The following is a 16,742-nucleotide window of genomic DNA, read 5'->3' on the forward strand; positions in this document are numbered from 1 at the left end:
CTAGAATTGTGGAGCAGGCATGGAACGTATGCTTGAAACAAGATGAATTTTGCGACTCTGATAACGGTTAAATTCCCTCCTCAGATCCGGCCGTTTCATTGATAGATAAATAATCTTCGATATCGCCGATCCTTGCTGAGCTAAAACAAGCTTCTTGCAGATAGACGTTCACACGGAACGAACACGAATGGCGTAAAATTAATCATCAACTGGAAACCGGGAAAACGACCGGGACCGGGGCGTAAATTCGCCATAATATTTCTCTCCTGGCTATCGGCAGTTTATCGACTGAAGTGTCGCCGCATGCACTCGGCAAACCAGAACATCATCCGCGTGTTCGTCAACCATTTCCGGGCTGGCCGTTCTTCGCGGTTCGGCCAGCAGAAGTCGTAACGGAAGCCAGCATCTTGTCGACCGCACAGAACATCGACCGCCAAACACGCGAAAAGGGACCCTGTCGCCTTGTTTTACCTATCGGTGATTAATGGTGGACTTTCCGTTGTTCTAAAGACTACAATTTATTTCCCATCAGTGTCAACATTCACTCCTTTCGTCACACACACACACACACTCGGCCAAGGTGAACATTAATGCAGTGCTTCCTCTAGAGATATTCAAAACCGGTTCATTTTGCATGTTGGCGCATAGAACAGCGACCTCTGAGAGCGGCGCGATTTGACCGATGTTCCACATTCGGCGCGCAACGAGAGGCGCATAAAAGCCGTTGCGTCTGCTGCTACTGCCCGGTCATTAAATCTCGGTGCGTGCCTCCTTTTATTGACAGGCTTACCGCCCTAGGCACGACACGTTTATCCTGTTCCCTGTTTCTTGCGAGTAGTTTATTATCGATAAAGAAGGGTCGATTCGAAACCTTCCGTACTTCACTTCTGACTATTCCTGTTTTAGAAGTTAATTACTTTTTCTTTGCCCTGTTTGTGATGGGTACGTTTTACGACATTTTAGAACAAGAGTGGTTCATTCGGCTTCATTATGTCTTGTGGGTACATTCAGATTCAATTCATTCACATTCAAGCTACCAATGATATCTGTAAATTCTTCGAAGACCTGCTTCTTTCAGGATTTCTTTCACCAACAAACGCTGACATGTTGAATGCATGCTGAGACATCGTTAGCCATTTAATTTAGGTTCTTAGATTCAATTAAAATTTTTCGTTTCGATCGAGGCTAAGACACCTAACTCTTAGCCAAAGGTGCTCTCCAGCCTCTCTAGATGGCTTCGTAAGGTTCGTACCATAAATTTTACGTGCAATAAGTTTAAAGGTTTGCAAATGGAGCCATTTCGAGACGAGCAGCCAATTTGTCTCGGCTTTAGAGATTAAAGTAAGATGCGAAACAGCACAGTTCGGCAGCAAAGCCTATTTTTTCCAATGGCTCCCAATCTGCCACTTACGAAACGCCATTCAACAATTCAATCACTTAACACGACCTGACAGTTTGCGTTTGCGTACAGCCATCGTCCATGAAACGCTCTGCATCCGATTCAAATTATGCGTCCATTCTGAAAAAAAAGAAAACTCTCGGCCGGCCCGTGATGCGTGTACGGGATAAACCAATTCGTGTTTCATTCGAGACCCATCGACTGGTTGACAGACCGAATCTTCCACTCAGACTGTCAGTTACAGAACAGGGCGGCGCCGGGGATCGCCGCTCAGAGGTGTATCTTTTCGCAATGAACGAGTATTCTTTTTCCCTTTTTTGCGCAGGGTAGCTTTTCATTCTAGTCCCGCCAGTGGAAAATGGGACGAGTGCCCGAGCGGTGCAGAAAGAATGTGGCCGAAACATCATTGGTCCCGTTCGCTGATAACGGTCCCGTTTATGGAGGAGGAGGGCGTGATGAAACACAGGTGAAACCGTCATTCATTCCACGAATAAGCGGGAAAACAGTCGCCGCGAAGAAAAAAGGATCAAACGCAACCGACGGAACGTATTGAACGGGAATGAAAACAGCTTTCCGAACAACAAATTATTTAAGCGTAGCTGTGGCAACGACACAACGAAACCCCGTATTCGAGGGTGACCACTATGTTTGGCCATGCTTTTCGCCGAACACCTCCCGGAGGGTGATGCGAAAGGATCGGACCATTTTCTCACCTGACAGCTAGCAATAGGTGATGCCGGGGCCGGTGATTGTGAAAGGACCCTCCCGTTGTTCAGTTGCACGGTGCGCTATGGCACACGGGCTACGTATCCTTGGCGAAATGCAATTTAAATTTGCATCCCGCGTCCTAGTTGGGTGTGGAATTCGGCCCCGGTTCGGTTCGACAAATGGTGCCCTTACTGCTATATTCGCTCCCATGAACACCTCATCAACCATCTTTTTTCCGCGTATCCAACGACACTCGTAGTGCTGGAAGTGTTTTTCTGTTGTTTATTTTTAGTAAGTGAACAAATGCTGGTGAAACATTTTGTTTTATTGAACCTGAAGCAAAAATGCGCAATGTTGCTTGTTTCGTCGTTGTTTAATTGTTGATTGTTGATTGTATAAAGTACAGTAGTGTAATGAAGTAAGTAAGTAAGTAATTAGCTACAATATTTATGAACAATTTTACATACCTAATGGGGTATTGATTTAGTGTTATTTTCAATTCAAGTAAAGTAGTGTGGTATCCCTTTAAAATGGCATAGTACGATTCTGAATTGTCCTTATATGCTGCACCGATCCATCGCTTTTCGTGCGAAACCGTCAGTGCGAGTGAAATTATAGCTCTTTCTGCATTTACAGACTCATAATAGTAGTAACAGTCTAAAATGCCTTTCAGTGCCCTCGCTCCGAAATGCCCTTGCTCCGATAACACCAGCAACACTTGACAGGATAGAGTGGACCAATCATTTCATAAAGTTAATAACCAAAGTACTGGATTCAACCCAAGTTATCAAACAGAAATTCAGGATGGAACGTAAACACTATTTTCAGTACGAAATCCTCTGTCAAGTCTTTCTTGTTTTGTACGTGTTGCCACATTTTTGTGGGTTTGAAGAAATTTACTTTGGCACCGACAGTTTGGAGGAGTAAGTGCTATGAAAACTGACGTCACGTTTTTTACTAGAGAATGTCATCAAAAGAAAATTGTACACACTCGCAAAAAGCACGTAACGGTTGAATGTTACCAATATAATAATGCTCGACGACACTCGACGACGGTTAAAGGATGTTTCCGTGTTCCGTGTTTCCAGTAAATGGCGCACCCAATGGACTTCCCGAAAAGCAGAAAAAGAAAAACTGTGTCATGCTCGATACATGGCACCGAAAGTGGGCGAAACGCGAACCAAATACAAACAACGCAGCAACGGAGCTCAGCACAACTTGAATGACTCCGATGGAGTTGCCCGTACACCAATCAGCCATCCGGAACAGGGCTCGTCTCATCGGGGAAGGTGAAAACAAATTATAATCCCATCAATCATGCGCCTCGATCAAATGTTCACGACACATTCCAATTATCTTATCATGGGCGGCGTTCTCCGGGGACTTCAGGGTCCTCTGGGTTGCCGTCCACCATCATCGGGCCCATCGGCGCTCACTCACCGGCCTCGATTGTATCTGCATTTCGATGCTACGCACCGACCGACCGACGTACGGGCGAGTGCATCCGTCGAGTTGCAAGCATGCGTCAACATCGCAAAAAAACGCCGGCAACCCCGGCAGTAAAAGGTTGTGTGCGCGGACAGCTCCGGCGATCCCAGGGGGAAATGCTCCAAAATATAAAAAGGGAAAATCCATGCGCTTCGTGGTGGCGCCCCACTCGATGGTGGAGTGCGGAAAATATAAAGCAGAAAACTCGACAACGCTGGACTGGGTACCTTGGCTGTGTTTGCGTTTCGAGTGATACGCGGCCACGGGGAAACGTCAACAGGTTTTCGGTCGATTGGCGGTTACAAGGAAGTTGGTTGTTGTGTTTCCATTGTCGGAAACGTAAAACAAAAACAGAAATGTTTACGAGTTTTTCAACTCATCTCGTTCTTCGCACAGAAATAAAAAATGCAAAGCGTTCCTGAAAACATAGTGCATGAAATATGTGTGCTGCAGTGAAAGGGGATTTCATTAATTCTATTACACGCGCCGTAAGGAACCGCCCCCCGTGAGGATTGGTTTGGCAAGAAAAACGAGTTTTCACCGTTCTTCTACCCAGAGTTTGACCCAGAAATGTTTTTGGCCAACGGTGACGCCTGACTTCTGTGTGTGCACGTGCCCTTCGCCGGTACGAGGTGTTGTCGTCGTCGTCGTCGCCGTCATCGTCGGGGGTAGCGCTCGACTTCCGGAAGCGATCATAAATCAATTTCATCTCTCCGCAAGCTGCCATCACTCAAGCTGACGTCGTGAAAAATCACCTCGCGGGAATGGAAATTCATGTTCGACGCGAGCGAACCGTTTACCGGACCATCTTTCCACCGGCTGTTGACGGCGGCCTGGCGAGGTGGGTTGCGAAACTAATTTTGCAGCTGGGCAATGATTTTTGTCTGGCCCGAGCCAGCCAGCCAGCGGAAAATCTGTTACACATTATCGATGCTAAAGCAGCGCATTACCAGGAACCGGGAGATAGGTTCGGGGTAGCCCCGGGTAGAGCAGCAGCCACCGTTCTGGCACCGTGTGGCCGGCGATAAGCATCGGCCCAGCGCTCCGGTTGGCTAACGAAAACTGCTGCACCGATATATCATGCAGCTGCAGCACTTTCTTGTGCATAATCCGAGGAACCGGGCACCAGGGCACCAGGGCAGGGCAATGGGAAACAAGCCAGATCTTCGATTCTGGAGCATTCCTCCAGCAAGGTTATGAAGCTCCATAATCAGACCGTAGTGCACTATCTTGATCCGCCTGAAGCCGGTCGGCCGGCTTGGCAGCCGGCACTAGTTAGTCGCAAACATCTTGGAAGCCGTGGCCGTTTTGGCACTAAATTTTTACCCCGAGGCACGTGCTAACGCTGGCAACAGCTTCTTATTTTCGCCGTTCGCCTTTTTTTTCGTCCTCATTACTTAAAGAATTAGGTTGAAGGCACGACTTTTTATCCAGTCTGTAGCGTAACTTGATCAACGTTGTTTGGTAGGTTATGAGATAGGTATTTCATAGAAACGTGTATCGTATTTCGTAAAGATTCCCAAAATCAAACATGTTTATGTCTTATAATGCTAGTGTCAGAACTTATCTCTGATCAGACAAACAACGGAGCGAACTGGCCTAATGTAACATTCTTTTTCGGAGGTTTAAATTAAGCTGCCTCAAGAGGCTTGAGTTCCACAGTTGTTTCTATCAAATAAAACTTAAGAAATCAAAGCTCTATTTGAATATTCTTCATCCGTTACTTCATCTGAGACTCCGTCGGCAAACTTTCGCCATGTCACGACGGTTCATTTATTAAGCTAAAATTTCAATGTCTTTTTAAGAGTGAGACAAAAGCTCAATTATGGATTCAAATAAATTGATTCCTCTTTACTCACTGATCATTATCAATTGAATAAATTAAATTTTGTAAAAAAAAAAATAAAAAAAAATATTTCAATAAGTATTGCATACGATGTTTCTCGTTCATCCAATTCCTTGCCGTACAGGAACCAGAATGCAGACGGCTTAACGGTATGATTTCATCGCCCGCAGCCAGCAGCCTCCGAATCCCAACCGTCGCGTAAAGTTTTATCGGACCCCCTCCGGGGCTCGCAAGTGTCAGCGTGGAATCTACAGATCCGGAGCACCGAACGGTACCAGCATAAACAGTATTTGATACCGCATGCCGGGCACACACCCATAATCAACCGGTCTTAGGCCGTGCTTCGGAACGAACGAGCGGCGGCCTTCACAATCCATCATTTATCTTTTGGGGGGCCACAAACTTTGGTTTGGCTCCGACCCAGGGCACAGATTAACGGTCGGTCAGTTCTCGGAAGTTTTTTCTCAAGTATGTTTTGAAAAAATAAGATGAGTTGCGAAAAGAAACATGAAGACACTTCACGAGTCGGAAGGAAGGAGGACCGTATGGAAACTGTTTTAGCAATTTGAGGCTTTCTTGTTCCAAATTTCGTCTGCCGGGCGTCTTTTCAAGGGAAAGGGAGCGAAAGAGAGAGAGAGAAGGTGGTGCAAAGCGAATGTTGCCAAACGTATTAACCCCATTCAGAAGGGGGCCAGCTTTGTGGAACAGGAGCAGAACGCCAAGTGGCGAAAAACTGGAGGCACTGCGCGGCCCCGGTTCTTCTGGCAGCGCCCCATTTAATCGTTCTCCGCTTCATTGCCGGCGGTCTGGAAGCCGGCTCGGCTTATAATTTGCAGCGATGCTTCCCTAAATGGTGGGTGTGATCGTGTTTCAGCCGGCCATTCCACGAAATGAGGCTGCATCCATTCATGCCGCCGCTGCAAGTGTGAGCTCCGGCCCTGTTTTGGCCCACAGGGGCCAAAAAGTACCACAAAATCCAAACCCGGGCTGCTGGCCACCGTCTGGGACACTTCCCGAGCACTGCTGCTGCTCACCCCACAATGGTCGTCTTTCACCAATTAACAATTCATAAACCATTTGCTCATTCCGGTGCGCGATTCCGTGCGTGGCGTCGCCACGGCGGGGCCCGAAGGAGCAACATAAAATTTAGCTTTCCTCGGGGGGGCAAGACTGCCGGACCTAATGGTTTGCGCCAGCCACCGTGCACACCCCGCCCGCAGTGCCGTATGTGAAGGTTTGCCGATACTTTAACCTAACTTATCGCCTTCCCCGTTGGCCCCGTTGGGGCAGGAGACCCTGTAAGTATTGATTGCGTCTCATCAGCATTTATATGCCCTGCACTTGCGGAACGCCGTCGGGGGAACCGATTTGCACCACGCAATGCACGACTTGGCCGCCGGAAACCCCACCTCGGCCCCGGCACCGACCGTTGGCGGTGAGTATTATTTGCATGCTATTGTATCATTAAATTCATTCATAATTTTCCAGGCCCATTTTAGGGGTCGGATTGCTTGAGCGCATCTCCCAGGATAATGTAGCATTGGGCTAATCGCACGTCCCAAATTATCTCCGTACGTCAAATGTGGAAGGTACGTGGAGTGGTTGGATTATGCGAACGCAATGCTCATTTGCCCGCGTGTTTTTTTGCGTTTCTTCCCAACCTAAAAAATCGTGGTTCTTCGAATCCCGATCGTGTGACTCCTTCGCGGAGTTACACGGCTCATTGCACGGACTGACGCAGACGCAGACGAACGGCGGTGGGCAGCAAGAAGTAGATAACTCCCGGTACGTGTGCGATCCTTATCCAATTGGCTGCCGCCGGAATTCGGTGGGGCCGAAAACTCTCATGCCATCCGCAGGAGTGGCCGGTACGTGGCCGTTCAAGGAACCGCCGAAGGATTACGACCACCAAGGACCTTCGCGCGTACCGTGATCATCCCTTGCGGCGACCCATGCAGACTTGATGGGAGGGCCTCGGACCGCTCCGGGCACTGTTTGTGGGTCAATTATTTTTGACGCGAACCGCAACGTGGCAACCACTCTTTGCGCTTGCGTGTTTGCGTTCCTCTCGCGACCACCAAAGCTAATGATTCATCGCCGATAGTGTGGCCCGCCGGCGAGGGATGCCAACGGCATCGCCAACGGCGAACCGCGCCAGTTATTAATTTGGACGCGATCCTCCTCCCGATCCCGGTGCGCTTGCGTTAGAGCCGAGTTATGCTTTCGGTTTTTTTTTATGCCGGGTTATGCTGCAGTTATTATAATGAACGCCGTGCGCGATTGGTGGTGGCGGTGGCGATTAGTGCAGTGCCCGCCGCCGCCGTAATGCACTTGCCCACCGTTGTCGCGGGAGGGGAAGGGGCCCAGATCAAAGCGAGATCCGATTGATCCCCGCCATTAACGGAAGGGTCTCGCCCGCTAGGCGGCCAGTCTCTGCAGGCTGCCACCGGTTCGCTGCTGGTGCCGGTAACGGGGCTGGAAAACATAAAACAATAAGACGAAATTCGGTGGGAAACATATAATTTTCGTCGTATTTGAGTTTTGTTTCTGGCTTGTCGTTTTTGTCTGCCCCCTTAACGATCGCTTCTCAACAAGTAGCAACGAGGCTTGTGTTTTTTGCGAGGCCTTCCAACCTGAAGCGCGGATGAGCGCGCGAATTGGAACCGGAAACCGACGCGGGCCGTCTAATAAAGTTTACGAAATTTGGTAATTTAATGATTTATTGTTAGCTAATTGCGTTTGCCTGCGGTTCGGTAGGGGGTCATTGTTGGGGAATGCCAAGAACAACCGTTTTCAGGTTACTGGAGAAATATTCGATAGTGGATGTTGCGTAAGGTGGTTGAACCTAAACTGAGGCCTGTCTAACAAATAGCCCAAGCAACCTCCATTTTCATCAAGGGCTTTAAGTACGTTACATTCTTGAATTGGAATAAAATGGAAAAAATACTCTCTTAAGGTGTGGCCAACAACGGTTGAATCGTTTGACGATTCCGCAATTTTGTCGCCATTTAACAATAAGGACAATGTTTCGTTCTTCATCGGCATTGTCTGCATCGTAACTGCACCAAAACGACGCGCAATGCATTAAAGAGCGATAGAAGCGGGACAAAAGTTTCGCATTCGCAATCAATCATCTTTTGGCGCCCTTTGTGTTCGGATCAAATTTCGAAAATTAATTGTTATCCGAAAGTTGGTGCCAAAGGAACGGCAAATTGAAATGACAACAAACGCGTGGCCTGACGACCGTCTTTTGGGCCTGAACGATGACCCGTTTTTCCGATTCGATTGCCATCCGGCGCCAAGTCGGGTTCGGCGGGTGGTGGCTGGCGGGGCGCAGCTGTGCGGCTAGAAGTCAAGTACAAAGTAAACTTTTGCCCCGTCGTCGGTGTCGTTCATTTTTCATTTATCATCGAAATCTGCCATCGTCTCCGATTCGCGCCCAACCCGATGTGGGGCGTGGGGTGGTTGGGTGGCGAAAAGCGAGCAACCCATCGGCAGGGGGCTTATCAGAAGCGGGTGCTGTGCCGAAGGGCCACGTATCCGCAACAAGTGCGTGGCACCGGCACGCCGCGCAAAGCTTGTCGCGTGACGGATCTCAACGATTCTCTCCGCTTATTTTGCTCTCACGACAAAACGGGTGGACGAACGCAATTGTGAATCTAATTGTTTTGTTGGGCCTCCTTTTAACTTAATTTTTTGTTTTTTTATATTGCTCATTTATGTGTTTTTCAATATCAACGCATTGTGTTAACGTTTGTTGAAGGGTTTCGTTTTGGGTATCAGATTTTTGTAGATTTTTCAACGAATTTCTGGCCAAGAAGTGAGCGTGACCCAACCGTAGTAGTATGTTGTACCCAATAGTAATCCAGCCTAAGCGCCTTAACAGCTTTCCTAAAAATTTTCATAACTGTTCACAGCAATTTGAAAGATGTCAGAAAATTGTTCAATAAACATCTAACAGAAACAGGAAAACACTGTATTTACTCATCTGCTCAAGCTGCTATGTTAGTTGCAGCGCCGTCAGATTTTGTTTTGCACCATTATTCGCCGAAGAGTTGAAAAATATAAACTGTATGCACTAATGTTTGTGGCCATCCATTTGACCACAGTGCAGTCCCGGGGTTGCAACGTTGCGTCGCCCGAGAGAGAGAGCGAGATTTCTCTTTAGTTCGGAAAGCCTCGGGCAAAGTGAGAAGAATTCTCTTGTGTCTTGTGAAGTGAGAACGCAGAAAAACAGAGAGAGCCAGCCACGAGTGAGGTTTGAAAAGTCAAAGTCCCGTTCGTTGGTCAGTAAACGCAGAAATCAAATTTGAACCATTCCAACGTTAAGGGGAAAAAAGTTTTCGTTTTTCGGTTAAAGTAGTCGGACGTGTTTTCCGGTTCCGGTCGAAGGTGGGCAGAATTACGTATTTGAACGCAGAAAAACAGAACGGTTTGCACTCAGATTCACGGTGTTTCGTCCTCGGCCACTTATTTGCGTGTTGGCTGATAAAAGTTGGTTTGACGATGAATTCTCAGAATTTGTGCTAAAAAATTCAGATTTGCCATAGATAAGTGCCTCAGTTGAAATTGTAGTAGACGCCAAGCAAAGGACGTTCGTATAGTTCGGTCGTGAGTGAATTCGTTTGCGCGTGCCGGCCGGAACTTCCGCCGGCCAACGGAAGTGAACATCTCTAGTGTTTTTTGCGGGCGACTTAAGTGCATTGTGGTTCACCCGGCGTGTGTGTGTGGGCCGATTGTTTCGTGCCAGTGTTTCGTGCTAGTAAGAAGGGTGTGTCGGCGAAGTTTGAATTTTCGTGCGTGCGACCGTTAGGGAAATTGGGAGCGCGTACAAATCGAAGCCACCACTCAAACACACAACTGCAGGCCGTCGTGTGCATCAGCGGTGATGCGTTTCGGTGCATTGCTTCCACGCACTGGCTCTTCGGCGCGATGAAAGTGAGTCGAGGCGGTGCAGCGGCGCGTGCGGCTGGAAAAGGGCCCGAGGGTGCCCCAGGCAAGTGAAATGCAAGGAAAAGCGGGAAATGTAGCGCGTTGCTGAAGCGGTGCGCTCGCTGTACGCTTACTGTGCGTGTGCATATTTGGCGGCCACAATCGCCAATCGAGCTGCCGAGGCGCGTGCGGCTCAGATTTTCCTTCTCCGCGGCAAGTCCCTTCGAGATCGGAGTGAAAGTACAAGGTTTTCCCGCCAGAAGCGCGAGGTGAGTGAGTGCGTGAGAAAAGCGCCGCAACACCGCGGCGAAGATCAGTGATTCCGGTGCGCGGGTGAAGTCTCCGGGCTCCGGTGTCCCCCGGGGGGTTTGTGTTATCAAGTGAAAGTGAACGTCGGAACTAAACATTGGAAGACGCCACCTTCGCAGGATCATCGCCCACCATCGCCGGGTTCGAAGCAGGTTCGCGTCGGTCAAGCAGATCTCAACGGCGTCGTGAGAAGATCACAAAGTAAGCAATTATGCGTGGAGGAGGCGAAACAATTGGCTCGTGGCTCGGGGCAAACTTCTCAGCATTGTCCCGCAGGTCGAAGATCTGCAGGTGCGCCATCGTCGTAACGTCTCGTCGGGGGATCCCAAGGTTTAACTCATGTTTTTGGAGATGTTCCGTTTTGCTGTCGGGGGTCGTACGGCGCACGCAGAGGCCAGGATCTGCGCTTCTGTCACACCAGTCAACCACTGACGCAGCCCATTCTTGTGAAATATCCGCACACGACTCATCCCGGACCCAGGCCCGGCAAGCTAACAATGCGCGGGAGAAGGTCTCATTGCACCTCCCCAAAACCTCCTGCCGGGCTGGGTAATTACAAGTTTTCACCGCACCAAACAATGGCTGGTGGGCGCAACAACAACCCAAAATGGATGCATTAAAAATCGGAGATCCCACGCCTGCGCCACGTGGTGGTTGTTTCAGGTGGTTTGTCTTACGCTTTCCGGCGACGAATCGTGCGCTTTGTTTTGCGCTGCGCTGGGAACGCGCAAGACGACGAGCACAGGTCAGGTCGTCGCCGCAAGCAGGTTGATAACATTTTGTTGTTAGTGTTCCGATCGGACCGGCGCCTCTCAGATTGACGGGCTGGCTGGCTGGCTAATTAATTGGCGCGATGCTGGCGCGATGTTGGAAGACGAGCACGGCTCTCATCATTGTGTCTGCGACGTACAGAGACCGGAGGATTTGTGACCGATAATGAGCTGGTAATTGGTTGACATTTCAACTCTTGTTTTCATGTGGCGAAAGATGGTCCAATTTGGAGGTGTCTTACCAGGTTTCGGATAGAGATCTACATACCAGTGACAGGCCGTCAATCAATTGGGTCTCTGCATGGAGCATGATCTGGATAAGCCACGAATGATCTGCTTATGAACCGTACAGACAGCTGCCACGCTGTACCATCTGTTGCGTATATCGCCGGGTTCTTCAAATTCTGTATCAATTCTGTTCCATGAAAGTTTGACGAGAGTTTCCGCTGCCATTTCTAGCACCGCGTGTACCTGTCGTATTGTTTCATTAAACGGCGAAAGATGATGACGACGGCGGCGGCGGCAGAAGAAAAACTGTGAGAAAACTACCCAATTTGAAGAGCCCTCTGTCGATTGGAAAACTCATTAAAATTTTACAATAAAAATCCTTTCCCGCCGCCGACGCCGCCGAATGGCTGGCTTGGGATGGGTGCCGGTCGGGGCCGGCCGGCCGGCCGGTCGTTGGCGTGGCCTTTGGCCGCTATGCTCGAGACCGGAGCGGATGACTTAGTAATCGTGAAAGTTTTTCAATTAAAATTAATAATTTCCCTCCACCGGGCAACGCCCAGACCAGGTATACCAGACGCTCCTAATGCTTCAATGTTGCCGGTGCGGGTGGGTGGCGGCTCCCGGGTGGTTCGCCAGAGTGGTGGGCGGTCCCGGCACTGATAGGTGTTCAAATGTGTATCGTACGACATGAGGCCGGCCGTGTGTGTCTGTCTGGAAGATCCGTTCCGCTGAACCTCCAGACGAGGGTGCCCTCAGGTGCCGGCTCTTCATTTGAGGGTTGAGCCCCACTCCTTTATGGATGATAGCCGGATCAAGGGCAAAGTTCTGCCTTCCCACGTCTTGCAGCCAGCGGCGTCTTCAATCCGAGTTCTAGACAAATAGTGCTTCTTCGGTCGCCAACGGCGGAGTTCCCAAATAAATGGGAGACTCCCAGTGAAAGTGAACAACAAACAAACGCGTGCTTCTCAACAGACGACGAGACGGTGGCACCGAGGACTGGAGTAGTATAGGCATTCTTGTGGCAACACCAAAGCCAAACGGATTCTCGAGGAAGGAGGAACTCCCCTCCGAAAGACTCCCGCCGAAAGGAGAATAACTCATCGGTTATCGGGCAATTTGTCATGCTCTAGCCGGCTCCCTGTGCGGTTAGATCTTGGCGTGGTGTGTGATTATTAGATTGATACTTTCATCCCCGATTTTCGCGCTCAACACACGCGCAAGATACGCCATTTTCGGCCGCGACGGGGCCCATATTTCAGTCGCCAACCAGTCAACGGCGCCGCGCCGATGATCCCAACCAGAATAGGATGGCGTGGATAACACTCTTCGTTGAAAGTCGTTTATTGCATCCAGCCTGCCAGCGGAATGGATGATGGTTGGCGCCACCACCCCACACACACACACACACACATCACCGGTCTGCCAAGTTCTTCTTCGAAAACCGGTGCCTCGGACTTACCGGCATTTAGGGTGCCGGTTTTATCGGGAGGAGGATTTATCTGTTTACTCAAGACACGGGATATTTGATTGACAAATTGATTGTTGGTCTCAGCGCGAGGCGTGTGTGTGTGTGAGGGGCGCGTGGTTTTGGCTTTCTAGCCCCCAGGCAGCAAACTAAGTCACCGTAATTTATTGGTCAAGGTCTTTGGGCTAGAAGAGATCCGCGGTTGCTGTCAGAATAAAAATGAAAGTCTACCAAACCGATTAAGTCCCAACGCTAAGACCAAGGCCATGTGTGGAACATAAATTTCATAGATAGCACAATCAATTAACAGTGTGATAAAACTGTTATTTTGTATAATGAGATGGGCTTTCATTCTGCACATTCGGCACCGATGAGCATCACTATAATACTTTTTCATTAATTTTTCCACTGTGACTTCTTTCTGTTTGTTTGAGAATTCCCAACCTAACACTGCATACATCATTTTTTGTGACTCGTTTCGAGTGGAATCGGAAAGATTCCTCACCCTGGACCTATGGTGTCTAATATGCAAGTGCGGCCCCAGAGCATCTTCGGGCTCGACGGATGGATCTTACGGAATCGCTAATGTGCCGCCAGTTCGAAAATGTGCCCATTAATAATAGGCAAAGGAAGGAAGATCCCCAGGACCCGGGAAGGCATCGACATCGGGAAACGACACCGAAATCGCGCCCTACCCGGGCGTTGCTTAATTAAAAATTCTTTAGAGTTTTGCACTAGTTCCGGAGCGACTCGTGAAGCATTTTGATGGCAAAGTGCTGGTCGATTAATTGTTGCCAATTAAAAACGAATCGCAACTAGGACGCCGGCCGCGTAGGCTGAGAGGCCTTCAGTCCGGGGTGTGGTGTCTGGGCACCGTTTGATATGCGTAAAGGAATTCGGCGGAAAGAGCAGCACCAGCATCGGCCAGCACCTTGGGGGCGGCATCAGGCTACAGGTCCGCTTGATTAATTCATGAGCCATCGGTAGAGCGGCAGAGCGGGGCGAAATAAAGATACATGGACTCCTCCCTGGCTGGTGGTGGTGGTGAGTGCGCTCCAATTAGTGGCATCCATAAACTGTTCTGGGGCGCCCAAGTCGGCACGTACCTGGGAGGAGTCCTTTCCGGGGAATCGGACGGTGTTTCTAATTTGTTTCCATCAAAGGTAGCGCCGCTCTCTAGGCTGGAGGAAACCGTCATCGGGGCGAACATCAAAACAAAACCATTAAAACCAACACAGATCCACGACGATGGGTGGCAAGACCGTTAAGTATGGCCGCCCTAAGTGGTCCAGCGAAGCTGTCAAACGATAAGTAATTTGTTTACAAAACACAGCACAAAGAAAACGGAAACTGTCGGTGATCTGTGTGCGAGCTGCGGGTCCGTCCAGTCTGAAGATTCCACGCGTAATCCATCGCCAGCCAAGTCGTCGAAACTGCAGTCCAGTGCGCGCGGCCATTTTGGAACCAACAAAATTTTCCAAACGCGCCGAACGGCGGTTCGGAAATCCATGGCCAAGGGTAGTCCAAGTCTGCCCAGGTGGAAGCGGCTTTACATCGCTCCTCCGGCGCTTCTCGGCAGGGCTAGGGCGCTCTCCGCGCTCCACTGACAACGCTACACACCCCGCTGCCCTCGGAAGGAAAACATTTGCAATTACATATTTACTTTCCGATGCCGGCGCTGCTGCGGCGATGACTTTCGGCGTGTGCGTGTGGCGTTGTTTTTCTTTCCGAAGCCCGGCTCCCTTCGGTTCGGTTCGGTGTGTGTTTTTCGATTTCCCAGCAGTCCCAGCCCCGGCGGTGGGCCATGGTTCGTGGAACGCACTGCTTTCGTGGGCTGGAAAATTTTCCTCGCTGGATCCGCTTTTAAGGTCGTTCGCCCACGTCCATTTTCCGGGCGGTACCAATGAAGCACGGGGGCTTGCGTGGGTGCCCGAACACCCACACCACCCACCGGATGCTGATGAGCTGACTGAGCGCCTTCAGAACGGTCAGCATATAATGTTCGGTCGGCGGAACTGTTGCTTATCAATCGCCTGCTGATCAAATTATCCCGATCTCCAGGCCCCTATTCAGGCCCCGTGTGTGCACTTTTGAGGGTGGGCGCCGGAACGGACCCAAAATGATTGCCCCGCCGCACCCCGATGCACCGCCGCCCTGAGGCCGCAAATCAAACGGACAAACCTGATAATTTTCCGGTTGAATAAATAATGAAGCCGCTCCGGAGGAGATTGCCGGCCGGTCAGTATCCTTGGTCCATCCCGCATGTGTGTGTGTGTGTGATACCGCTTTTCGCTTCTTCTGCGAATTAGCTTCGTTATCCAATTTTTCCCTGTTCAAGTGGGAGTGGGTTTTTCGTGTTTTCGACGCAAAACTCTCTCGGGAGCTCGACCCGGGGAAAGTGAGCAGAGAACAGCCCACCATAAGGCACGGGGTGGGCGAGAGCGTGAAGCTCCGCACCGCCTAATGGCAACGTAACACTGCGCTGGGGAGGCGTTCACCGAAATCCTTGGTCCTCCGGCTCAGACCCGGCCCCGGCAAGATTGTTTCCCGATGTTGTTGATGCTGATGATGGTTGATGCTGGTCCCCGGAGTGATTGTCTAGGCTCTGGGCCGGGCCGAACCGAGGCGTGTAAAAAAGTGGTACGCAACCCGAACCCGGCACGACACCCGGTGTCGTCAGCATCTGGGTCCGTTGTGGCGGTTTGGCGCTGACAGGAAACAGATAACGGAGATTTACGTGTTCGCAACACGGATTCTCCGGTTGCAGGACGGAAGAGGAAAAGGATATTTCATAGCTCAGCGCCACGCGCGTCCCCCAGCACCCGCCCCCGGGGCCAGGGTAGGACCATCTCCCGGAGGGTGTTACAAGGTTGTTATTTAATACCGGCGGGCGGGTCTGGTTCCGTTTGATCGTAAGTTGCGGGGGCCAAAGCAAATCATTCTGTCGCACGAAATGATGTTTACATGGAGTCCGGGGAGCGGCATTTATTTGGAGGCCTCCGCCCACCGATGCTGACTCGGCTGCCGACTGTTGGTGCTGACTGTAATGAGTTATAAGTTAGATACCTCCCTTGCATCCCTCTGGCCTGGAAATGTAGCAAATGACAAAATGTGGCATAATTTGGTAAATTTTTATTAAGGTCATAAGCTCTCTGAAAGAGCATCTCGTTCCTGGTGCTGCCTTGGTTAACCTTGAAGTCCGAAGGGCAACTTTGTACTTGGACTCTAAAGCTTCCTGCTTCCAAAGAGAGAAAGAGGCAAAAATGTAATAAACATTATGTCTTAGCATCGTAAGCCGTAACAGGGATTTGGAATAGATATTATACAATTCCTGGAAATGGAATTTAAAAAAAATTCCTTCAACGGTTTTATAATTTCGAAAGATAATCAAAGGTTCCAACATTTACGTTACTCATAGCAAGACCGTACATGTAGGTACTTTCTCCAGAGCTTGACTAGGACCCTTCAAACACGATAACTTGTGAGCCTCAGAAGACCAGGGCAGACAGAGTCCAACGCATTCCATCAATCCTAATCCTATCTCCAGTCAACCAATAACACCGATCTGAGGTTGTGGAATTTCAATATTACATACAC

The sequence above is a fragment of the Anopheles cruzii genome, chromosome 3 (assembly GCF_943734635.1).
Source record: "Anopheles cruzii chromosome 3, idAnoCruzAS_RS32_06, whole genome shotgun sequence".
Taxonomy (NCBI): Eukaryota; Metazoa; Arthropoda; class Insecta; order Diptera; family Culicidae; genus Anopheles; species Anopheles cruzii.